This window comes from Perognathus longimembris, chromosome 1, assembly GCF_023159225.1.
Source record: "Perognathus longimembris pacificus isolate PPM17 chromosome 1, ASM2315922v1, whole genome shotgun sequence".
NCBI lineage: Eukaryota > Metazoa > Chordata > Mammalia > Rodentia > Heteromyidae > Perognathus > Perognathus longimembris.
The window spans coordinates 38,948,535-38,974,675 of record NC_063161.1 but is presented as its reverse complement, the minus strand read 5'-3'; the positions used below and the strand labels follow the sequence as shown (position 1 = coordinate 38,974,675).

Sequence of the window (26,141 nt, the reverse complement as noted above, 5' to 3'; positions counted from 1 at the left end):
ACATTGTCTTGATTCATTCGTCCACTGCACACCACTCTGAACACACCTGAGCTCCTCTTCTCTGAGCTCTTTTGCTCAAGGCTAGAACTTTACCACTTTGAGCCAAAGTACCACTTCTGGTTTTTCTGGTGGTTAATTGGAGATAAAAGTCTCATAGCTTTTCCTGCTCAGACTGGCTTCCAACAGTGATCATCAGATCTCAGCCTCCTGAGTAGTTAGGATTATAGGCATGAGCTACCAATGCCCAGTGATTAGCACTTCTTATTGGTTACTTTTTTTCTTGGCACTGAGGTATAAACCCAAGGCCTCATTTGCTCTACCACTTGAGCCACACACACTCCCCCCAAATCATTTTCCCTTTAGTTATTTTTTAGGAAGGATCTTTTTGCTGGGGAACCAGCCTCTGACCATGATCTTCCTACCTATAGCTTTTTGCTTAGTACTCTACCATGCCCGACCTGGTTTTCTTTTAATAGAATAGTGAAATGATGAATTTTAAGGTTGAAAAGTAAATTAAGAATGTGTGCCAAAGCCCAAAATATAAGTACTATCATATTATAAATTCTATTGCTGTCCAAGCTGCAAGAATATTACATATGAGTCAAATTTATTATCATTTTTATTATTATGTGTTTTAAGGCATTGTCTTTGCCAAGTTTCTACATACTCTTGATCAGAGACAAATTTAATATGAAATATTGAAATAGAGAACTTTATGGAAATATTAACAAGAGTGCATCTAGGAAACCGTTTTCTAAGGTTCGGACTCATTCCATACTAAAGTCAGCTTCGATTAATTTTTTGTGGGAGCTTCAGCATATACCTACCTTGACACTATCAACATCATGTGCCTTTATAAATCTAATCAAGATAAGAGAAATAGGATAGTGGATTGAAGAGCAGCACAGAAAGATGACTGGAATGACTAGGAAATGGAAATGACAAGGAATTACCCCACAGATAATAGCTATTATAGTTCCTAAAATTCTACCTGATGGGGGGGGTGGAACCTCTAGTCTAATGTGATATAGTTCATATACCCCTCTTGCTATTGGCTGAGACTATCAGGGGAAAATCAAAAAGGAAGTTGTCAATAGGCTCATTCCTTAGGGATCATAGTGAAACCACCTTCTATTACCTGTATCTTTCCCACACACAAAAAGGGCCAGAGAGTGCTGCTTGAGTTCTGTATTTATAAATGAATACTTAAAATCTATAATTTGCATTTCATTTAAGACTGTACTATTTAGAGCATCAGTTTACAACACAGATAATTTAAATGAGGCATTTAAACACATTCTGAATCCAATTTACTAAAGGCATTGGTGGCTTTAAAAACAAACTGAGTACCAGAAATTATATGTATCTTGTACAAATAAACAGCTAGAAAATAATAAAACTGAATCTTGATCACAGGACTGCTCATCTCCAAAGCTTGTCATTCCCTGCTCTGTGTACCCAAAACAATCAGAAAGTTTATAGAAATCTTAACAGCTTTTCAAACCTTCTCAAACTTAGCTTTAGAATTAAAAGCATTGGCAAAGTTTTGCAAAAAAAAATTAGTGTTCAATATGCAATTTATTTAAGTGCATTTGATTAGCACTTAACATAGTATGCAGACAGGTCATCAATAGATTTGTGTCCAATTAAATAAAAAGTGATTCTTAAAGCTGAGTGACTGTGGATCATGCCTATAATCCTACATTCTCAGGAGGCTGAGAAATGAAGATTGTGGTTTGAAGCCAGCCTGGACAGGAGAGCCTGTGAGACTCTTATCTCCAATTAATCACAAGAAAGCAGAAAGTAGAACTGTGGCTCAAGTGGTACAGAACTAGCCTTGAGCACAAAAGCTCAGGGACAGTGCCCTGGCCCTGAGTTCAAGCCCTAAGGCTGGCACATACACACAAAAATATGATTCTTAGCTTCAAGAACTTATGATCTAGTGGTAGATAGGAGTACATGTATAAATACAGTATCAGCTTGTTTTGAACTTCAATTGTATGTCAGATGTTATGTTAGGGGCATTATGAACATCATCTTGTTATTTAATCCTCATAAGATTATTTTAAGGTAGTGGTTTTATAAATATTTTGTCAAAATATAAATCATAAACACTGAGCTATGAGATCCTTGTCCCAAGTAGCTGATATACAGAAGGCTTTACAAAGGAGATGACAGTACTTCAGCTGAGCCCTAAAGAATGAGATTTTAATAGAACAGATGGGGGAGGAATTTCTGGAGAGAGCCTTCCATGCCATGTGAGAAGAACAGATCAATGGAGGCAGGAAAAAATAAAGTATGCCTCAATAAGAGCAGAAAGTCTAGTTAAATATTGTGAGTTAGGGCCTTGACTTGGGGTAGATATGAACAATGAACCTAAACAAGGGTGATGGATCATGAGGGCATTCCAAGATAAAATCATTAAAGCTTTCTATGCAAATAAATGACCAACCAAATCTGATTTGATTTAGAAAAATCGTAGGCTCAGTCAAAAGCCCACACTGTCAGCTACAATCTAATGACTTATGTGGTATTTTTATTTACCACATCCATTTTCTTCTTTAGGAATTACTTTTTAAAACATGTATTTATGGACCCAGTTATGGGCACCTGCAGTCTCAGCTACTCAGGAGGCTGAGGCAGTAGACTGCTTGAGTCCAGATGTTTAGGGCAGACCAGGAAAACCTAACAAGGTCCTGTGTCGTTCACCAACCCAATATATATTTCCTAATGCAGGTTTATACATATTTACTGTTTAAAACAATAAATGTGAAGTTCACATTTCTGTGTGGATGAGTTATACTGAATATAATCATATTTACTTGCTCCTATGTTGCCTGGGGCAGCTCAAACGACAAGAGCAGAGCATCTGTGACAGAGACTATCCAGCCATAAAGTCTAGAATATATATCATCTGATTCTTAACAGACAGTCTTTGTGGACACCTGCCCTAGTGTGTCTCTTTGGCTCTCCTAATCTATTCATATGTTTCTGCCTTTCTAGTGTGTGAATGGAAAATGAATTTAAGTTCATTAATAGAAGTAAGGATCTCTTAGTTTTGTTTCCAGGTAGTGTTTTTTCTTTCTCCAGAGAATTTTGAATGCTCCAAAAAATAATGAGGTAGAATGTGTTTTATCCATCACTGTATTTCTTTCCTATGGAACTTCTGAAAGTGTCATTTTACCTTTAGGTGAGATTACTACATTCCTGTGCTGGGCACACTCCACTATGAGTTCATTTTGAGTTCATCTCTGCAGAATAATGTCAGATGAGCTGCTAAGTCTTTAAAAACCTCTTCTAATTTAATCTCTGCTCACACTTCATCCAATTATGTGTCTTCTAGAAAGCTCAAGGGTAGTGAAATAACCTACGACTAGGAGCAGTATATTTAACTCTCCTGTTTGGTGTGTTAATGTCACAATAACCTATCAATCTTAGGTGTGTTACAAAGCTCCAACATAGTCTCAGAAAGCTTTCTTGGGTTTTGTGCAGAAGGAAGTGATACAACCCATCCCCTGTAGATCAGAGCCTTTGTGACATGGCCTAGAAACAACAGAATACAGAAGAAAACATTCTCCCTTCATGCCTTCTATCCACTCCTGAGTCTAATACGATCTGGCTTTTACTCTGTTCGTCTCTGTTTCACAGGGAGTGCCTTAATGTTGTCAAAAGCTTAAAAACTTAACAAATCCAAGCAACCCTTCTTAGTCTTCATCCTGACATCTAGGCTGAAACACCGGTCACATTGACCACATTTTCCTGTTTCTTACTTTCCCGCCATAGATCCCCAGTAACCCAGCTTGACCTCATGTGTTTTCTATCTCCTGAAAGCTCCTTGGATCACATATGTGCTTCTCTCTCCCATACCCAGGGTTATATCTGAGACAGACTCTTGGATAATTTTTATTCCATACATTTACTATGAGTTAGCCTCCTGACATCTACATTTCAATTACTTGCATTTTAGTGGCTGCATTCTTGGCTTATTAGCCAGAACCATCAGTTTCCCATCATCCTTGACTTGCTTTTTTCTCCTCTCTCAGCACTCACAAAGATTTGCCATTCATTGCTCCTAGCTGTGCCTGAGCCATCTGTTTTGAGATATCTTTTCTCCATTCACACTGCTTTCTCCACAAAGGCCCTTATCATTCCTCACTTAAACTATTTACACTCCTACTACCATAATCCTCCTTGTGGTCTCCAGTCTCCTCCCCCTAGCTCATTGCCCACTTCACTGTTATCTTCAAAACACAGACCTTATCTGTCCTGCCAGAAAAGCTCAATGGTTGCCATTCTCCGAAGGGATAAAGTCCAAACTTCTCATGTAGATAGAGCACTAGGTCTAGTTTCTAGTCTTGCCTCCTTCCATCCACTCGCTACACTCTCATCTTGCTTAGCATAGAACAACCAGTTCTTCCCAAATGTGCATTGGTTGTCTTACATCTCTTCTCTGATAGGCACATTCTTTACCTTTCTCCCTAGCTGCACACACGTAAATGCTTCTCCCAAGGTTCAGTTTTTGACCTTTTACCTCCTCTTTTGACTCCAAGACACCTTTCTTACACCTGGTGTAAGGCCTATTTTAGTGTACTGTGATTGTTTAGCTGAGTATCATTTCCACATGAGACTATGTGTCATATATCCCCATATTTACAGTGCAGAAATAGAAAGCATTCAAGGAAAGAATGTGTCCAAGCTATGTTATCTATTGCCACACTCTGAACCTTGTTGATTCTAATTCCAGGCATGGTAGAAGTGAATGGCACTGTGAAAACCACAAGGGGCAACAATTGGCACGAAAGCTTTCATTCCCTCTCACAGTATATATTGAGAGAAAAATTTTTATGCAGCTCGGTTGATTCAAAGAAGCCCTCAGTTAGTCCTGCATTATCCTCAGTGGTGTTTAAACTCTGTGCATCCTGGGCCAAGTTCTGTTTTTCCTCAACAGTTGTATACTTGTGGAGAGCAAGGGTTTGTTATAGTCATTCACAAAATCAGGTGTGCTTTTGTTCATGCAGGTTACTATTTATTTTAATAAAATAGACGGAAGGAGAAGAAGTGAGACTTCCAGGGAGACTGGCCAGTAAATCATATATTAGAGATAATCAATGTTTAACTTCTCATACTGAAAACTAAGAACTTGGTAGAAAGTTAATGTCTTATAATATGTATATATGTATATATATAGTATGTATATATACATGTTATGCATGTGTATGTGTATGCATATATTTAGATGTGATGTCTATCTCATTACTCTGAATTGTATTTTATTATATTCATCTTTGGAAAATTGTCATTGTCAATAATAAAGACATGGGATTAGGGATTTGTTTCAAGTCTTGCTTGTTGCATTTCTCTATGATTGTTCAACAAGAATGATATTGATAGTTTATTTATTATATGCATAATATGCAGGGCCTCTGCAGGGTTCAACATGTGATGTTACCCCTTCATGGAATTCAAAATTCACACTCATTCAAAGATAAGCAACACTGGAAGCAGCTGAAGTAGCAATTAACAGCAAACAATCTGTGAGATTTCATTTTCTATCTCTTTACAGCCTATCCTAACACTTTATAGCATTAGATGTTTAAAGACTATTTGCTGAATGAATGAAGTGACATGAAACAAGGACAGATTTGTAATAATTTTTTTTTTCTTTTTTTCTGCCTATCCTGGGTCTTGAACTCAAGGTCTGGGCGCTGTTCCTGAGCCTCTTTGAGCTCAAGGCTAGTGCTCTACCACTTGAACCACAGAACCACTTGTGGCTTTTTTTGAGTAGTTTATTAGAGATAAGAGTCTTGAGGACTTTCTTGCCTGGGCTGGCTTCAAAACATGATTCTCAGATCTCAGCCTCCTGAGTAGCTAAGATGAAAGACATGAGCCACTGATGCCTGGCTTTTAAATTTTCTTTATTGTCTATTAATCTGAATTTGAGTCTTGGACTATTTATTGATATCAGTTAATTGTGAATATCAGTAAGAATTTATCCCTTATATGTTCCTTTGTTATCTATGAAGATAAAGCGATTTTATGTGACACCAAAACTAATATATAAACAAAGGATCTATAAAATATATTTGAGGGACTGGGAATATGGCTTAGTGGTAGAGTGCTTTCCTAGCATGCATGAGGCACTGGGTTCAATTCCTTGGTGCCACACAAACAAAAAATAAATTATATAATATATGTATATATGTATATGAGATAGTATATAAAACGCATGTACTTTGATCTATCTAGCCTCGGCTTAGGTGTTAGTCTTGTTGAGACATATTGAGAAAAAGTGTTTAATATAGTCTTTCCTAATGAAATTTAGGAGATTTTAATAATCTTCTCTTTATGGGGAACAAACTGCTCTCATGCAAGAAAAGGTTTCCAGTAAGAAGGAAACTCCCTTAAGGTGTGACTCCTTCTAGAAGCTGTGGTAGTTGCTTTTAGAAGGAGGCATAGGGTGGCTCACAGGGGCCCTGGCAGCTTCCTGGGGTGGGAGTGAGGCTGCTCAGATTTACCCTTAGCCTGCTTAAGACAGAGCAAGGTATTTTTATTTGTTTGCTTGCTTGCTTGTTTTTACAACATTTGAAATAATAGATGACCCTGGTTCTCACTCAGTTATGGTTCTCTATCTCTGTATGAAAACTGTTTTCACAAGTATGTTTAAGTATATTATGACAGCATACATGGTTGGCTCAACTTCTTCTTTCCCATTTTCAGTTTGGAGTTCCACCCCAGGAAAATAAAGTCACAGTTTAAAACAGATATAGCTCTTTCTACAACCTTTATTTGCTGCAATAATATGGAGATCACTAGATTTGCCTTCCTTTCTGTTTTCATTTCCCTCTATCCAATCAGAAAAAAAAAAAATTCCTCCATGGAAACACTGCCATAGAACTTATTGTGTAGCTTGTCACTATAGCCATGGTGGAACTGATTTTGTTTAGAACATCAATGTGCAAAAGCAAGAAGAAATACTTATCACAAGTAGCATTCAATAGTAACCTCAAATGGAACTTTCATTCTTCTAAGCCGTCTCAGTAAATACTCACAGTGGCTCAGTGCATTCTCTGATTGCTTGTTGACAATGCCAGCTATATTTCATGTCATTGAACAGTTGTGTTCTTGAATGGGTAAATGATATTATTCTAAGGTGATCTGTTAACAGGCACTAAATTGTGCAGTTAATAATAACCATTAGTTTGTTATTTTGAAGACCACTGTGCTATCGAGGTGTTCACATGTTCAGTTTTTGTTTTTATAAATACTAAGGCTTATACCAACCAACAGTTTGAAACCACTAATTTGGTGGGTACTCTTGCTTTATTTTTACATGTTGTTGCCTTTGAACTATTTTTACACTACTTTAAACTAGAGAAGAAAGCAAGGTTAGTAGAACATGAGCTTATTTCTGCTACTCCAGCTATTTTTAGAAATTTGGATTTTAAAAAATAGTCTGTGGGAAGAAATAGAACCATGTTCAAGCAGGCGGACCATGGTTGCCATTGTCAAGTGAATTTGAAACTTTTTATCATATTGTTTTCAGTGTTCAACAAAATGACCTTTTTGCGGTTCTTTTTTCCTCTAAGCTTGCTGTATAGGAATGTAGTAAGTACAGTTCAGTCTAGCATATGAATAAATGTTTACATGAACTATTTACTTAGCTATTTCAGTCTGCATGACTATGCATCCAAGGTAGTTTAAAAAATTAGAAACACTGTATTATGATTTTTAAGGAATGGATTCTAAGTTGCCATACAATGAGTCAATCATTTGGATGAACTATTTTTGGGAGTATTTGTATTAGTAATTTACACTGTGTAGTCATTCCCCAAAATCAATGAGACATGTTAAAACTGACAGAAAATGTCTTATTTGATAATTATGTATTTGCCATAGGTTACTTTGTATAAAGCAATGTTTATCCTTTTTTCCTCCTAATTTAGCATGCATACAATTACATATTCAATTTTTCTTTCAAGAAAACCAAAAAGTACCCAGAGTGGAATTCTAGATTGGTAATTTCTCTTTGTATCACTACAAAGCAAAATAGTTTCTGGCCTCCTGTGTGTGTGTGTGTGTGTGTGTGTGTGTGTGTGTGTGTGTGTGTGTGTATGAAAAAGAGACAAAGACAGACAGACAGAGAGATGTTAGAGGAAGTTACAGAGAGTGTCATCCTATGTAGCCCAGGCTAGCCTCAAATTTTGTTATTCTCCTGTCTCAGCATCTGGAGTGCTGAAATTCTATGCATGAACCACCACACCTAGCTTTGGCTTCTGATTTTTGAAACCATAAAATCATTTCATCACTTAAGTCCAAACTTTCTAAATCACATTTTAACCTAAGAACAAGTGTTTTTGCCATTTGTAAACCTTTGAAATTAACATTTCAAAAAGAACTTTCCAGACAGCTTTCAAAAAAGCCATGTAAATACATGTCCCTAAAGCACATTAAATTATACAGTGCTCCACAGTGTGCGTGTGCGGTACTTGCCACAGACGGAAAAGAGCTTGTCTTAATTCTTGCACAGGTCAGCTGGTGATGGAGGGGCTGACAGGTGAGCATCTGTGAGGGGACTGGAGCTGGGGCAGGGGAGATGGCAGGGGGTGTGAGTGTGGGAGGGGGGAAAGAGCTCACACTCTGGGCTCTGAGCTGCTAGCTCACTCTTTGTAACCTTGGCCACAAAGTGATTTATAGGGCTATAGGGGCCATACATCAACTTTCTGGTTGGCTTTGTTGACACCTTGTCACATTCTTGTGGGCTTGAGGAATTCATTGTTCTTGTTTGAACTGATAAGAAAGAAAGAGGAAGAAGAAAAGAAAGAAAGAAAGAAAGAAAGAAAGAAAGAAAGAAAGAAAGAAAGAAAGAAAGAAAGAAAGAAAGGAAAGAGAGAGAAAGAAAGGAAGGAAGGAAGGAAGGAAGGAAGGAAGGAAGGAAGAAGGAAGAAGAAAGGAAGGAAGGAAGGAAGGAAGAAAGAAAAAGAAAGAAAGAAAGAAAGAAAGAAAGAAGGAAAGAAAAAGGAATGAAAAGGATGAATGAAGGAAAAGAAAGAAGAAAAAGAGGAAGGAACAAGGAAAAGGAAGAAAGGAAGGAACAAAGAAGAGATGGGAGACATCTCATGGAAACCTTGGGAGAAGTCAAGGGGGAGGAAGTTCAAGTGGGCATAGGACAGCTGTTTCCTAGCCATACCACCTTTGCTTTGCCTGTGACCTCAGTGGTAGGCATCTTGGCCACGGGGTGTGCTGGCTGAAGCTTTATTTGTCATCTGCATGTCCTTTCCTTGTTTGGAGCTTTCTATTTTCTGGGTGGTGCTGGGGAAAGGGGCTCTAAGAGGAGAGGAGAGGGAGAGGCATTTCCTTTAAGAAGTGGCAGATGGAATGACGGAGCAGAGATTCCAACCGAAGGTCAGATGACACCAATCACTGGGCTGAAGTAACACACACACGGTCACTTTTGATGTTAGCCGGTCTCTTCTAAGTTTACTCTGCCAAACAGTGTGCTTTTCGGGCAAGGTGCCATTCTGACCTCTCCCCTTTAATGTGTAGTGCCCCATGCTTCACTTCAGATTTTGGCAGCCTGACTGCAGAGGCTGGCATTTGAGCCCAGGGCTTTGAAGACAGAAAAAAAAAAAATTCAGCATGGGAACTGATCAAGCCACTGGTCAAAAGTTTTGTGTGATGTATACATAGAATATTAGCTCTCACTTCAGTAGAGCAAATGAATGCTCTGCCTGGATTCTTTTTTTAGGTCACTCCTCTGATATCGTTCCATTTTTTAAAAAAAGTATTGCATTCTTTTATTTATTTCTATCCAGGAACACCAACAGTCAAATCATCCCATGCATCATGGGATCATAAATACTCATGCTTCCTTTTGTGGAAATATATGTTTTCTTTAAGAGCAGCCAAACATGAACATTTCACTCACTAATTCTCTCTGCCAAAAAATAATAATAATAATAATTCTCTCTGCCATCATGCTATTGTTGATAGGAAGAAAGAATCTGCTTGCACTCCAGCCAATGGCAGGATGTTTAGGGAGCATGCACACTTTTGTGATGTGCTGTTAGCAAGTTCATGCTCCATGTCATAGATAGCTTTACCTAGAAGCTCCATTCACACTTCTACTTTGGCATTGCAGGCACATTACACTTTATTTTTCAGACTTCTTTCAGTGGTGCTCTGGCCAATGTTTCACAGAATGTGGATATATAAAGTTTTGCAGTTGCTTTACCAAGCTTTTACTGCTTCATAAGCAAAGAGTACCTGACAAGGTAGATGGCTGGATGGAAGAGCAGACATTGTGAGGATGCCGATGACAATAAAAGCACCACTCTGTGGGCTTCCTTGGTGTGACTCTAGACACAGAAAGGTTGATGGGACTCTAAAATTCTGCTTCTTCCCAGAGAACTCTGTTCGTTCCTAGTTAACTTTCCACCATCTTCTTTGTACCTCCTCCAAGAGATGGAAACAAGTGGTGTTTTTTTATGCACTATTTTCAGTTACTTCTTTTTTTCTTTCTTTCTTTTCCTTTGAATTATTCCCAGTGGTCACTGTTCTTGATTTCCGTACCCTTTGTCTTGTATATACATTGATCTCATTTGGGGAAGGGAAAGGGAACCACAGAAACAATGAGACAAAGGGTGAACCAATTCAACAGTCAGTGACACTCACTAAGCACTAAGTTGAACATGAACTTTATAACTTGTGTATGGGGGAGAAAGTGGGAGAAAATGAGGAGTAGATAACACTGTTTCAAAAGAAATGCACTCATTACCTTATTTACATAACTGTGACCCCTCTGTTTTGTTGTGTTTTTTTTTTTCCAGTCCTGGGGCTTGAACTCAGGGCCTGAGCACTGTCTTTGGCTTCTTTTTGCTCAAGGCTAGCACTCTACCACTTGAGCCATAGCACCACTTCTGGCTTTTTCTATATATGTGGTGCTGAGGAATCAAACCCAGGGCTTCATGTACACGAGGTGAGCACTTTACCACTAGGCCATATTCCCAGCCCACTGTGACCCCTCTGTACATCATTACAATAAAATTTAAAAAGGAAAATAAAATAAAATAAAATCACCAACTTACTTGTGCAAGAATAATGCTAATACATGGCTAGGAAAGTGCTTAGTGGTAGAGTGCTTGCGTAGCATCCATGAAACCCTGGGTTCGATTCCTCTGCATCACATAAACAGAAAAAGTCGGAAGTGGTGCTGTGGCTCAATAAATAAGAGTGCTAGTTGTGAGCAAACGAAGCCAGGGTGCCCAGGCCTTGAGTCCAAGCCCCAGGACTGGCAAAAAAAAAAAAAAAAGAAAAGAAAAAAAAGAAAGAAACAAAGAACAATGCTAATACAGGTCTAATGTATAGGAATAATAGGTTTCTGATAAGCAGCTTATTTTGGAATGCACACATGTTATTTTCTTCTGAATTATCTACCTCACTGCTAAGTGATATTGTTATGAACGTGTAACATGCAAATGCACATAAACATATAATATTGTATAATACATAACCTATGTAGTGATACTGTGGCAACAAGGTTTGAGCTCTGCCGTTCTGATGGGCCTGTCCACTTTTGCTCTTGCCTTTTTTCCTAGCTTGGAATTTTCTTTGGTTTCCCCGAAGGAGATTTATTGACAGTGTTTCACTGCTCTCTGCTGGAGAAGCTCAAGCCAGGCCAGGCAGCCAGAGCTAATGACTTGCAAGGAATGCAGGTGCGATGGTTCTGCTGATAAACTCCTGGCCTCGGCAATGAAACTTAGTCCAAGATTTATTCATGCTAGTCATAGAACAGCAGTTACCAGCCATGATATACAGGCCAGAAATGTTTTTTTTCAGAGGGGAGAATGGGTAAGATAAAGATGTAATAGTCCGTTTTCTTCCTTCAAATATTGTCTGCTGCAAATATATCCTCTGTCTTTGGAAAAAGCCCTATACAATTTCTCAAACGATTTTTCATCCTTCCTATGTATATCTGTAACAAACCTATCCTCTCCTCTAAAAAAGAATCTTATTTTTTTAACCAAATTATATCACCTTTGGAACAAACTATATGTAAAGACTTCCCTCCCTACTTTTTTGTTTTATTTATTTACTTATTTTATTTATTGTGTTGGTACTGTGGCTCAAACTCAGACTGGGTCTTATCTCTTAAGTTGTTTTTGCTCAAGACCAGTGCTCTACCACTTGAGCCACAGCTCAACTTCTGAATTTTGGTGCTTAGTTAAAAATAAGAGTCTCATGGATTTTCCTGCTCCAGATGGCTATGACTTGTGATCCTCAGATTTCAGCCTCCTGACTAGCTAGGATTACAGGAGTGAGCCACAAGTGCCCAGCTCTATACTTCTTTCTGATGGGCACGGCTGGAGGAGAAATTATGGGAAAGTGTGTTAGGACATTTTTTCCCATCATTTTTTCTAAGCAAGGACAAATATTAATTTATGCCATCATTTGCATAAACACAGATTATAGCACCATAATTTTGATGCACATTTCTCAGGTTTGAAACAAAAGTAGTATGAAACAGCAAAGCCTGTAGATTGTATTGTTTTAGATGCATACAAAATACTCATTTATACATATGTTGGTGTGCATGTGTGTTTACACACACACACACATAGATGTAGATGTATTTTGATGGGAACAGGAAGTGAAGACACAAATTTAACGTATCTCCAAAGTGTTCTATGTTCTTTGCTGTCTGACATTTTTTTCACTTAAAAACAACTTCAGTAGAAGTCATAAAACACTAGCTCTGCAGCAGCATTACAGTGCTATTTTGTTCTGCAACATTCTAAGTGAATTATTGCTGTGCTGTCAAAGAAAACAAAAACATTTGGGAAGGACTGTTTATTTTACAGTGGTTGACCAAAAGTATGCAAGTGGTTTTTTTTTTTTTTTTTAATGTAGACAGCTAATGATGGGAGGTGCTACTTGCACATTCTGAAATCCATTCACAAACCTTTGACACTAAATTCTGGAGTCCTGGAGACAATATTAGAGACAAAATCATTTTCCAAGGGGGAAACTTGAGCACTTTGAAAGCATCTCCCTTTATCCTTCAATCTTTATCACTGACATCTTTCACCCTCTCTACTGACTACAATAAATACAAGGGAAGTTTGCATCAGTATTGCTCTCAAAGGTTATGACAGTGAGTTATTTTTAGGCTATGAAGCATGTAGTGCCATTATTTAAAAACTAAAATGATCATGGGTAATATTAAGGGATTTTTGAATTAAACAAATATTTCATCTTAGAACAGAGGGTAAATGAGAACTCCCCTACCACAGTCCCTTCCTATTAAAGATAATAAAATGTATACTTATTGAAGATCAAGACTTACAGGTGGCCACAGGAATGGTAGGATGAGAGGGTGGGTCAGAAGGTTGCTGTGTGTGTTGTGCTGTGTTTGCTTGAGAATCAGACAGTTTACAGTCAAGATCTCACTAGTATCTCCTGGTAAATGCTCATTAAATGTTTAAAGTTTTCTCACTGGAGAAAGAGATCATTGTTCCAGGTCTCCTGGTCTCCAGGTTAAAATTTGTTTTACTTAAAAAAAAATCACTGATAACTGAGGATCTGTCTATTCTCCTATAATAGAAATAATTCCTTTCAAAATGGAAGTAATTTTGACTGGCTCAGTTTATCCTTCCCATGGAGTAAAAGCTAGGAAAAGTAGGTGTGTCTGGCATAAGCCTATTACAGAAAATCAATAAATATTGATCAAATGATTTTGTTTAAAGAAATACACCCAGTTGGGCACTGATGGCTCACACCTATAACCCTAGCTACTCAGGAGGCTTAGATCTGAGGATTGCGGTTCGAAGCTAGCTCAGGCAGGGAAGTCCAGGGAAGTAGTTTATTGTTCTCCAATAAACTACTCATAAAAAGCAAGAAGTGGCCTGTGGCTCAAGTGGTAAAGTGCTAGCCTTGAGCACAAAGAGGCTCAGGGACAATGATCAAGCCCTGAGCTCTAGCCCCAGGACTGGCCAAATAAATAAATAAATAAATAAAATAAAAAAGAAAATACACCCAATTTCCTTTCTGTAGATGCCTAATAGTTTCTTTTCGGTTTAGTATTTAAGTATTTAAGCCACCACATCTTAGATTTAGGGCAGTACAAACAATAAAGCACCATTTCATCTATAAGATGCTGTGGACATCCATCCATCCTAATGCTAGGGAAAAAAAGAGAAGAGAAAGGGAACTGCTAGTTTGGGCTTAGGGGCCTCTACAACCCCTCCTCCTTGTCTCTGAGTCTCTAGACTGAGTTTTCTGTCCTCTCCACTCAAGAGACAATTGTCCTTATTCCACAGTTCAGTTGTTTGTGCCTCCTACATGACACAGCATCAGATATTTTTCTCCCCTCTGGTGATATCCTTGGGTGAATCACGTGCTTGCTGGCCTGGATATGTAAATAAGATTTGGCTAAGGGGGAAAAAAAACACTTAAAGGATTATGAAGCAATCTAACTTAATAGTAGTGAAACAAAACAAAACTTCAACAAATCCTTTGTGTGCTAAGTAGTGGAAAGATTTAGTTATGACTGGAACTGACCTGGCTAGAGTATTGTCCTAGACCCAGGGGGACAGAACCAGTGAGGAAAGGAAGGAGAAGTGGGGAGGAAACCAGAAACAGTGGCAGGAGAGTTTGAGTCACCCTGGGGCCTGCTAACAGCCCTGCACAACCTCCCTCCCAGCCGTGACTAAGGAGGAGCCAGACGTTTCTGGTCCCAGAAGTGTCCTGGTACATGCTCTTCCTGCAGCTGTTCCTTTTCCTTGGGAGTACAGAAGAGGCTCCAGGGAAGCCTTGGAGGGCTGTGTGCTGCAGAATGCAGGAGGTCCAGATGGTGGGGTTTCATGTGGCATCTCTTGTCCCTGGGTCCCGGAAGCATTACCTCTGAGTAGTTACCACCAAAGTGGGGTCCACAGTGCCTACAAAGGAAATAAGCCTGGGAACCACTGGTGGTTACAAGCTACCTTGGTGGATGAGAGTGGTTAAAGGCAGTGTCCTGTGTGCCGCCCTTTGGACCCACATCTCCGAGAATCAGGCACTGCTATTTCTGGGGCTTCTGGCGGTTGGGCCCCTGCCCACGCTGAAGCAGCCTGAACCCTGGGGAGGAAGGCGTGGGGGACTGCGCTGCTGCGCTTGTGCCAGGGGCCCCTGTACCGCATCCAGCATCGAAAACACAAGGCCCAGCCCAGGGAGGCTGTAGCCAGAACCCAGAACCGCTGTGCATGGAAACGAAGCAGGCCGCTCAGGGCAAAGGCTTAGGGAAGAAGGGAATTTAGGACTTGAGCTGCAAGTTTTCAAGGCTGGGAAACTGAGGCTCGGAGAGGCTGTGGTCTATCTGGGCAGGGACCCTACCAGGGGTATAAATGACATCAGAAGGCTCATCATTACTGCTTTTTAGTTTGAATCGTTCTGTTTCTAAGGAATCTGTAACCCTGAATAGGCTACTTAATCCATTCCGCCTCATTCGTGAAATGGGTGATATAGTAATATCGCTAGGAACTGAAACAGTGTTAACAAATATCTAGGCAGCAGAGTAGTTTTATTTGAACCAGAATTTGCACTGTAAGCAAAGCAGGGATTGTTCATAAATCTCTTAGAAGATATCAGATATTTTATGTTTGTTGTTGTTGTTGTTTTAAACAAAGCAGCTTTCCATAAGGAATACATTTGAGTTTAGATTAGACCAATTATACGATTTTATTCTGTTTTGATGTGGAGATGTTCCTCTTCCAGGAAGGGCCCCATGTGAACCAGAAGGAATCAGGTAATGTGAACCTTAGTAGCACCCTTCTGTTCAGACTTCCTGAATCTGCTTAGTTCCCTAGTGAATGTACATGTATCTGAATGAACCTTCCTTCAACAACGAAATCGCTCAACTTCAAAGTTGTAATTTGGATAGAAAAGACTTCCCAAGAGGCTCAAGGGTTATTATGGGGGTGAAAGCAGAAAGGTCAACATGATTAATGAATGCCACTTAGGAGAAAACACTAGTGATACGTGATTTTTGCTTCTGTGTACCCAGGCATATGGAAGGGATGAGGCCAGTTTAGAACAATTCATAAGACCTCTTCATCAAAATGTGTTTTACATCCTGTTCCAACACAAACTGGTCATCTATTGCTAAAGATAAAGATCACAACAATGGTGACTTACTCAGCCCTTGATGGGTATTGTTGCACAAAGTATTCTCTATACACATTATCCCCTAAGAAATAGTCCCCTTGTATGTGATGAGAAAAGTGAGGCTTGGGCTGGGAATATGGCTTCATGGTAGATTGCTTCCTAGTATGCATGAAGTCATGCGTTTGATTCCTCACTACCACATAAACAGAAAAGGCCAAAAGTGCTGCTAGCTAAGGGACAGTGCCCAGAAGAGAGAGAGAGAGAGAAGAAAATAAGCAAAGCTTAAGTTAAAGAACTTACTCAAGACTAGTGAGCTATGAGGTACACCTCTGCTGTTAGGCACGGCAAGGTATCCTGGGTACCCCTCAAGGCCTGCCTTAATCTTAACCTGAATTTAGGTTAATGCATCACTGTATTAATCCTTGTAAATTCAGGCCTAGAACACATTATTGCCAAGGCTACTTTTTTTTGAAGAAATTATCACGTAATATTTCCTGAAAGCCATATTTTATAATGCTTCTCAAGTAATTTCCATTTTATTAAAATCAATGAAGGGCTGGGTATGGTGGCTCATGCCTGTAATATAAGTACTCCAGAAGTAGAGATTAGGTTAGAGTTTTGAGACCAGTGGGCGGGGTGGGGAGGGGATAAGGAGAGTGAGAAAGTGAAATTTTATCAGAAAATGACTGAGAATGAGGCAAGCAGTAGAGCACCTGCCTAGTAAGTGCAAGAGCCTGAGTTCAAATTCCAATGCCCAGAGAAACGAGAAATTTCCAGACATATCCTGTCAGCCTACCATCAAGACCCAACTGGCAGTGGTCTCCTTCACTCATCCCTTGTCTTTTACAGCTTCTTGCTTGTTGAAGGCATACTCTGTTTAATTCCTTGTAACAATAAAATAAATACAATAATAAAATGAGTTCAATGGACCTTTCCCTAAGCATGTAGTGTTTAAGGCAGCTGTTTGAAGAAGCAATTCAGGGCCTAGATACTGTCCCTGAGCTTTTGTGCTCAAAGCTAGGGCTCTACTACTAGAGCCACAGCTCCACTTCTGGGTTTTTGGTAGTTAATTTGCGATATCTCTCACAGACTTTCTTGTCCAGACTAGCTTCAAACCATGATCCTTATATCTATTCTCCTGAGTAGCAAGGATTATAGGCATGAGTCACTGAAAACTTTTTTAAAGGGATTTTTAAAGGGTTCAGTGGATAATGGTTTTAAAAAAAAAGCAACACTTTGTCAAATTGAGGCTAGTCAGTTAATAAAGACTGACCAGTATTAAAGGACATGATGTATGTTTTTGCTGTTAAGGGCAAATTTAAATTTAATCTCTTCTGCTTCATATTTCTAAAGAAGGTTGTGATGTCATGCATGCCAGTTGGTGTCCTTAAAGTAAGCAATCCAAATAGTAAATAGTTCAGTGTTATTTACCTAAGTAAACTTTTCTGTGACAAGCTTTTATATGCTTATGGAGTTATACTTCTAAATTCTCAATGATTATTAGCATCCTTGAAACTGTGTGATTAAACTCATGCTAGTAATATCCCCTGTGTGATCTTAGACATGTTTGTCATCTCTTTGTTACTTTGGCTACAGAACAGAAATGATAATGCTATCTCTTGTATCTCTTGGGTTGCCAAGACCATTAAATAAGTTAATTACCTATAGTGCTTCATGCTGTACCTGCTGTAAGTGCTAACAAAAACTATTAATCATTTGTGATTTCACAAATCAAATACATTTTATATCATAATAAGCCTTCTGATTCTAGTCTTAATTACTATTCAGTAGTATAATTTGCTGTATAATTATTTTCTGTTGCCATGATATATTTGCATCAAAAGTCTTTTCTTTCAAGAAATTTTGATGTTCATTGAGTTGGTCCTCCTTCTAGCCTTTTAGCAAGTGGCTCTCTCTCTTTCTCTCTTTCCACCTTTTTGTACTGGGTATTATACTCTGGAACTTGAGCTTTCTGAGCTACCAACATCTCCCTACCCTTTGTCATTTTTGCTTTTAGTTTGTTATTTAGATAGGGTCTCATGTTAACTCTGCTTGGGCTGGTCTCAAACTACGATCCTCTTACTCCGCTTCTCAAATAGCTATGAGTATGTACCATCATGCCCAGCCTAGAAAGGGTGTTTGCTTCCTTGTTTGTTTTTACTATTGATTCCTTAGAATTTTACATAGAGAAGATTTTGATTTGGGATTATAACAAATAATGGGTCATGTTAGTCATTAATTTATAAGCTCTGAATTACAAGTTGTTTCAGATAGTGTATATCTTCAATGTTTGTCTTGTTCTCCCTCCTTCCACTGCTCCCTTCCTCCCTTCCTCCCTCCCTCCCTCCCTCCCTTCCTCTCTCTTTCTCTTTCTCTCTCTTTCTCTCTCTTTCTCTCTTTCTCTCTTTCTCTCTCTCTCTTTTTTCCTTCCTTCCTTCCTTCCTTCCTTCCTTCCTTCCTTCCTTCCTTCCTTCCTTCCTTCCTTCCTTCCTTCCTTCCTTCCTTCTTTCTTTCTTTCTTTCTTTCTTTCTTTCTTTCTTTCTTTCTTTCTTTCTTTCTTTCTTTCTTTCTTTCTTTCTTTCTTTCTTTCTTTCTTTCTTTGCCAAACTCTCAGAGATGCATGAATGATTTCAGCCAGCCCTGGTCAAAATTAATACACTAATAGTAGGTTTTAAATGACATCACGAGAACCATATTTCTCAGATATGAGACGTTTGTTGTTATATTCTTTTGGCTAGAGATGAGTTTTCTTCCTGGGAAATGTAGCCACAGAATGCTGGGTTGGAGTCTTATTAATATCCTTGTAGATTGAAAACAAAATGTTTTCCCTGTAAGTTTTTGTTCTTTTCTACTTGGCAACCCCAGTGATTTGCCACATGAGCTAATGTGTGTCTCATTTGCTTATTTTCTCGTGCACCAGCAGCCCTGGTGACATTGTCTGGGATGTGCATAACCCCCGGAAATAAATAGCGTATTGGGGAAATGCTTGCTGGTGACCACAGGTTCATCTATGCACCTTAGAGCACACAGGAAAGATCTCTCTAAATGATCATTTTAAGGCAAACCCTCTCTCCCATATTTCCTGGTTCAAATAATGATAACAATAATGGTAAGAAAAAGGTTTTTGAAAATAACTAATGGCTATGAATTGTAAGTCACTTTTCCAAAATTACTTTAAAATGCGATCTGATGATAATAAGTATCTGTGCCATGGAAATATCCTTTTTTTTGTTTTTAGATGAATTGCTAGGTTAAACTGAATCAACAGAAAGATAAGATTCTTAAACTTGGCATACATATATGTTTTTGTTGCTCTATGATCCTTCACTCTTTAAAAGAAGAATGGATATTGAGCAGGACACAGAGGAGAAGCTTGAGAGAATCATTGTTCTAGGCCTAGCCTAAGCAAAAAGTTATCAAGAACTCATTAAAAAAACAAAACTGTGAGTGGTATACATAGTACAAATAGGAAGATCAAGGTTCAGGCCAGCCCATCCAAAACACAGGATAGTAATTCATAAGTAACAGAAACAAAAAGGTCTTAGTGCCATGGTGCAAGTGGCAGAGCTCCTAACTAGCAAGCTTGAAGCCTGAAATTCAAACCCCAGTACCTCAACAAACAAAGTCATTGACTAAGTAGTGCACAGTTTTAAGAGGTTGGGATGCTGAAAAAATTTCAAGGGGCTGTTCTCCAACTGCTTTTATTCTGACTTCTCATTTGAAGTTAAGGACTTTAGACTCTTTCAGACCCTATTTCCTCTTCTTGTTGGGATCCATTTCTCTTTAGGATATTCCATGGAAGGATATTAACTAAAAGACAAAACAAAGGTGTTGGAGGAAGGTGGTATGAATCCAACCTGGGCAAGCCATTGGGCTCAAGAGCTGTTTCCAGATTTGGAATAGTGGCACTTGCCTATAATCCCAGATAGTCAGGAAAACATGGGTAGGAGGATCACAACCGGAGGCTAATCAAGAGCTAATCAAGAACTCTGGGGGGTTGGGGGAGAACTGATGCAAGTAATGGGGCATGACTCAACTGGTAAAGCACTTGTAAACACAGAGACCTTAGTTTAAAACCCAGGATTGCCAAAAGGAAGGAAAGAAGGACGGAAGGAAGGAAGGAAGGAAGGAAGGAAGGAAGGAAGGAAGGAAGGAAGGAAGGAAGGAAGGAAAGAAGGAAGGAAGGAAGGAAGGAAGGAAGGAAGGAAGGAAGGAAAAAGGAAGGAAAGAAGGCAAACAGGCAGGCAGGCAAGGCAAGGATAGCAGAGAAATTTGTAAGACAGACCTTTTTACCAGTAGGTAGTCGTCAGCTTCAACCATTCCTTACCTTGAAGGTACTCTTGCTTTCATGGAAGGCACAGTTCATTGAGTTCTTTATTTCCTAATTTATTCATTGTCAGTACCCCATAACAAACAAGCAAGACTCTCTTCAATGATAGGTTATGAAATTTGTGAGGATTTTAATGACTTTGAGCTCATTTAGAAAGTAATACATGTTCCCCATGGCCCAGAATTGTCCAGGGCCAATTACCTCACCCTATTTATCTAGCAATTTATATTATGCCATTTCCAAGATGAGTTCATTACAAAAATGGCCCCTCCATGCAACAAATGATATTTTACTGTGCAATTTCAGAGATAGAAGAGTTTGATGACCTGTTCTAAGGCTGGTTCAAGGAAGACAGTGAAGATTTTACCTTAGCTAATATTTCTAAAAGTGACATCATGCTGAGTCAATACACAGAAGAGGATTAAATACATTATACAATACTTAAGAATCTAAGCAATTCTGTCAATCCTAAAGAATAATAGCAACTTCTATATCTGAACTATTAAGTAGTAAAATTCTTTAGAATTTGAGTCTTTGCATTTTCTAATGTAGGTTATCTATAGCCAGTATAGACTTTAATAAATACATTATCTTTTTCCTTTAAAGAACAACATCTAGGGCTGGGAATATGGCCTAATGATAGAGTTCTTGCCTCACATACATGAAACCCTGGGTTCAATTCCTCAGCACTGCATGTATAGAAAAAGACAGAAATGGCGCTGAGGCTCAAGAGTTAAACTGCCAGCCTTGAGCAAAAAGAAGCCAAGGACAGTGCTTAGGCCCTGAGTTCCAGCCCCAGGACTGGCAAAAAAAAAAGAAAGAAAGAAAGAAAGAACCACATGTGCATTATTCTATCTGTTCTTTCATTGCCTTTGATTTCAAGGCGTGTGTGTGTGTGTGTGTGTGTGTGTGTGTGTGTGTGTGTGTGTGTCCCCAGTCCTTGGGTTTGAACTCAGGGGCTGGGAGCTTTTTTTTTGGCCAGTCCTGGGGCTTAGACTCAGGGCTTGAGCACTGTCCCTGGCTTCTTTTTGCTCGAGGCTAGCACTCTGCCACTTGAGCCATAGCGCCACTTCTGGCCTATTCTATATATATGGTACTAAGGAATTGGATCCAGGGTTTCATGTATATTAGGCAAGCACTCTTGCCACTAGGCCATATTCCCAGCCCCTCTGGCTTTTTTTTTTTTTAATGTTTAATTGGAGATTAGAGTCTGACAGATTTTGCTGATCAGGCTGGTCTTGAACTGTAATCCTCACATCTCAGTCTCCTGAGTAGATAGAATTATAGATATGAGCCACCAGCACCCAGCATTAATGTATCCTTGAGATCACCTTCATTAAATCAGTGTTTATTCTCAGATCTCTCTCTTTCATAGATATCCATGCATATGTTTGCTGTGCACATGCATGTGTATGCACACACACACAGCCTTTACACCGACTGTAAGCGTAGCAGCTGGTTTACTTGAAATTACTCATAGTAATAGTAAGTGAGCTGCCTTCTGGGTCCATACTAGCAGCAAGGACTATGTGCTTGTTACTTTGCTTCGTTACACTTCTGAATTTTACTGCCCATCTACTCCTATCCATACCAACATAGACAAAGTATTAAATGTTTCTTAAAAGAATATTCAGTGTGCCCATTTGAACCTCTGAAACTTTCTTTGGGGGGGGGGGTTGGTTGTAGGGCTTGAACTCAAGGCCTGGGCACTGTCCCTGAGCTCTTTGCTCAAGACTAGTGCTCTATCACTTTGAGCAACAGCACCACTTCTGGTTTTCTGGTGGTTAATTGGAGATTAGAGTCTCATGGACTTTCCTGCTTGGGCTGGCTGGCTTTGAATCACAATCTTTAGATCTCAGCCTGCTAACTAGCTAAGATTATAGGTGTGAGCCCTCGGCACCAGGCCAGAAACTTTTAATTACCTTTTTACATAAACTTCCATATCTAATGAGATATTTATGATTTCTTTCATTTGGAGTTTTGTAAGACTAATAGGCATAATTAATACAGACTATTACCTCTTTCTTTCTCTCGGAAGTTCCCTACAAAAGTAAAGGCTTTCCCCTACATGTTCACTAAGTAAATGTCCAAATTTATCTACTGAGAGATAAAGCAAATGTATGTTCTAGACAGTTCCCATTCTAAGAATGCTAACTGAAAACAGCTCAAGGTAACAAGGTAAGGCATAGAAGACCCCCCCAGCCTTTAGGGAAGATTGATGAATGGAGCTTGTGACATTAAAGAGGTAGGTGGATAGTGGTTGACAAACCTTAGTTGGAATGTGGGTTAGGTCATGGGAAAGTACATATTAAAGCTATGGTGGGGATTTTATTTCTCTCCCGAAATAAGAAGTGAGCTTTACCTTACTAGCCGTCTCCTTCTGCTGCTGAAGTAATGAAACATAGAAAGGTTAAGTCACCTGTTGGGAAAGTCAACAGCTAATAACTGGTGGAGCCAGGCAGGCTGGCAGAATGATGTTTGACTATCTGCTTCTTCCTCCATCCTCATCCTATGCAGTAGATCTTTCTTATACAACAGAATACTCTGAAACATTCTCCTGACTTTTTCACTAAAGAAAATTCAGGCTGTCTTGCCTACAAATACTTACTTTATTTTGTTGCTTCCATAATTGCTACAAATAAGAGTCATTCAAAGAGTGTCATCAATCCAGAGAATAATAAAAGCAACAAAGAACTTGTAAATTCTCCTGGGCTAATTTTCATCCACACAATCACCATTGAACATTGGTGCTCATGCCTGAAATCCTAGCTACTCAGGAGGCTGAGATCTGAAAGGATCACATTTCAAAGCCAGCCTGGGCAGGAAAGTCCTTAAGACTCTAATATCCAATTTAACCAAAAACCTAGAAGTAGAGGTGTGGCTCAAAGTGGTAGTAGAGCACTAGCCTTGAACAAAAGCACTCAGGGTTTAAGCCCCAAGACCGACAGAAAGAAAAAAGAAAAAAAGAAAAAAGAAAGAAAAGCACCAAGCAAAGTCTCAAAAATAGTGTACTACAAAGTTCCTAGTTACTAAGTATAGGTACTGTTTTTATTGAATTACTCCAACAAACTCAACTCCCGTAGCACAGAGACAATGACCAGCTCCTGCCATAATAACTAAGAAGTAACTGCTGGACTGTTAGTGTTTCTTGAGTAAATGATGGGCTGAAAGAATTAATAGGTAGGTCTTGGTTTTGAGCTTTTTCAAAAATCCCACATAATCTTTCATTAAGCTAACCTTGTGATTTGATCAATGAAAAGAAAAGGGTTGTTCAGAATCCCATACTTCTATAATTCTGTTTAAGACCTGAATCATTTCAGCAGTCACATTACCCAGCTGACTCAGGTAGGCACATTGTCTACCTCACCGCTACCCAGACCCTGCCTTCTCAGGTAGATCAGAACTTCAGGAAAGTTGAGTCTTCCTTGTGTTGGGTGGCGATCAAGAGGACTATTTTACTCCATCTGTATTCTTCCCTGTACATTGAGTATTCCTCTCCTTCATCTTCTATCCCTTGGACCATGTTATCGTCCTAGCTTTTGGCTATGAATTCTGGTACCTAACAAGCCATTTAAAAGGACTGGGATAAACAAGCATTGTATTTCCAGAGCGCTTTCTGGTTTCATGACCCATTTCTGCTTCTTAGAGGCCAGACAATGCTTACAAGAGACTCAGCCAGAAAACTGGCAAGTCGATTAATCTGTAGTTAACCACAGCAATAAATGAATACAAAGGAAATGCAGATGTAAGTAGGGGATAAACTTTGAGTGGTTCCATCAGTAGTGATTCATGATGTTGAACTACAATAATATTTTCCTCTGTGCACTCTCCCAGTTCCCGTGGTGACCCTGGAGATGCATTTGTGGATGATGGTTAGACTGGGGTGGGGGGTGTAGGTTTTGTGGTCAGGGATGTGGAAGGTTGGCCTTATGACTCTTAATCTGGCTGACAAATACTTTTCATAAGCATGCCTGGTTGAAAGTGATAATATGGATGTTTAAATACCCATGGTAGTTAAGAAAATGGTTTAAATAATAATAATAAAAAAAAAAAACAAAAAACCCAAGCTATTTTCTGGCTTCTCCACATTTGACTTTCAAAACAAAAAGTGGCAGAATAAACAGAGGAGAGACAAGGACACTAAGGTGGGTTCCAGTCTAAACTCTGCCTCCCTTTGCCATGTGCCTACAGCAAGCCACTCACCTAATAACTGCAGCTCAGCTGCCTCAGGCACAATGCCCATGACCATTTGTCAGGAGAATTAAAGGAGAATACAGATCTCAAGAACTCTATTCCATGCCAGCACAACAGTGACCACCCTCCAAAAAGAAAAAAGAATAAAACCCATGAGCCCGTGTGTGTGTGTGTGTGTGTGTGTGTGTGTGTCTGCCTCCTCTTTTCTCAGCAGCCTGTTTGTTCCATCTCTCAGCTGACTTTTGTTCCCCCCGCCTTTTATCCCCCACTCAGTTTGTCAGCTCAGCAATTACAATGTTTACAATCATGTGCCTTCTTGTCTCCTCCATGGTGAATCCAGAGCTGAGCACTCTGCCTCTCCTCCAACACTCACAATGATGCTCTTGGCTGGGAGACAAAGGCTGCTGGCAGAGCCCTAAGAGGGAACGCACCGTGGTTGCAGCCTGAAAGAATTTGGCAAGGAGATGGTCGTCACATGATTGTGATTCATACTGTACTCCTGAAATGTGGCAGGAGGGCTAGGAGGGGCTTTTAATGCCAGCACACAGAGCAGGGACACTCATTTTCAAACATCACATTCTTTTTATAGTACAGGCATGCCTCACAGGGAAAATATTGAACTTGGCCTGCCCAGCACCACGAGAGTCGTCCCAACTGTGATTTTATTGCTTGAGTCACCCTCTGAATCACACACTAGCTATACGGAGGAAGTCTTCTATTAGGGATGCTTTGAAACCATGTTTTTAATTAATTAACACCAACTCTAGGGCTTCCCCCCCCCCCCATTTAGTTCTCACTGCCCCCTCCTCCCTTTTTTCCTTTGCTTTCCTGAAATGTTTGAGACATTTCCTTGAGGTTTCAGCTGGATCACTTTTAAGTATCTTGGTGAAAGAGTCATCTGTGTTGAGGGAACAAAGCAAGGAAGTCTTCAAAATGGATTCATCATCTTGGGATGAATGTGATACATGGGAACTGCCTTGTTGGGAAGCGGGTCTCCGAATGTCTGGCATAACGCTTTTTGATCCCTTAAACAGTCCTCAATCCATTCATCCTGTTGTTAAAACTTAAAACTAGAGCTGGCCAGCTGTTGGGAAAAGTCCTTGGTTTTATTTCAACCAAATGGTGCTGCCTCCTGGGGCTGGAAGGAGGCTGACTTCAAGCACAATTATAAATGTGTAGTTGTTTCTGGAATGGCGGAAACCTACAAAATGGCCTTGATTCACAGGATCCCTTTGGCTCAAAGGCCCTCTGCTTCCCGTGTGCCATAAATCTGTATCAGCATCAAAAAGTGTACAGACTGCAGCGTGTGGAAGTCCCTCTTCCTCTGCGAGTGTGTCTATGACAGATTTATACCGTGGCTGCACTGCACGCTGGTCACAGACTCCTATTATTGTCATGCCCCACTGACTCAGGCTCCATTTCCTGTGGAAGGTGAGGCAGGTCCTGCATGAAGGAGGGTGAAATTACATCCCAGCCCTTT

At 39.6% G+C, this 26,141-nt stretch overlaps 1 protein-coding gene across 1 annotated transcript in view; it reads left to right on the top strand.

Annotated features, from left to right (window-relative positions):
• Positions 1–26,141, top strand: part of Hmga2 (high mobility group AT-hook 2) — a 126,655-nt gene that overhangs the window by 39,033 nt on the left and 61,481 nt on the right. The gene's annotated exons all lie outside the window — the stretch shown is intronic.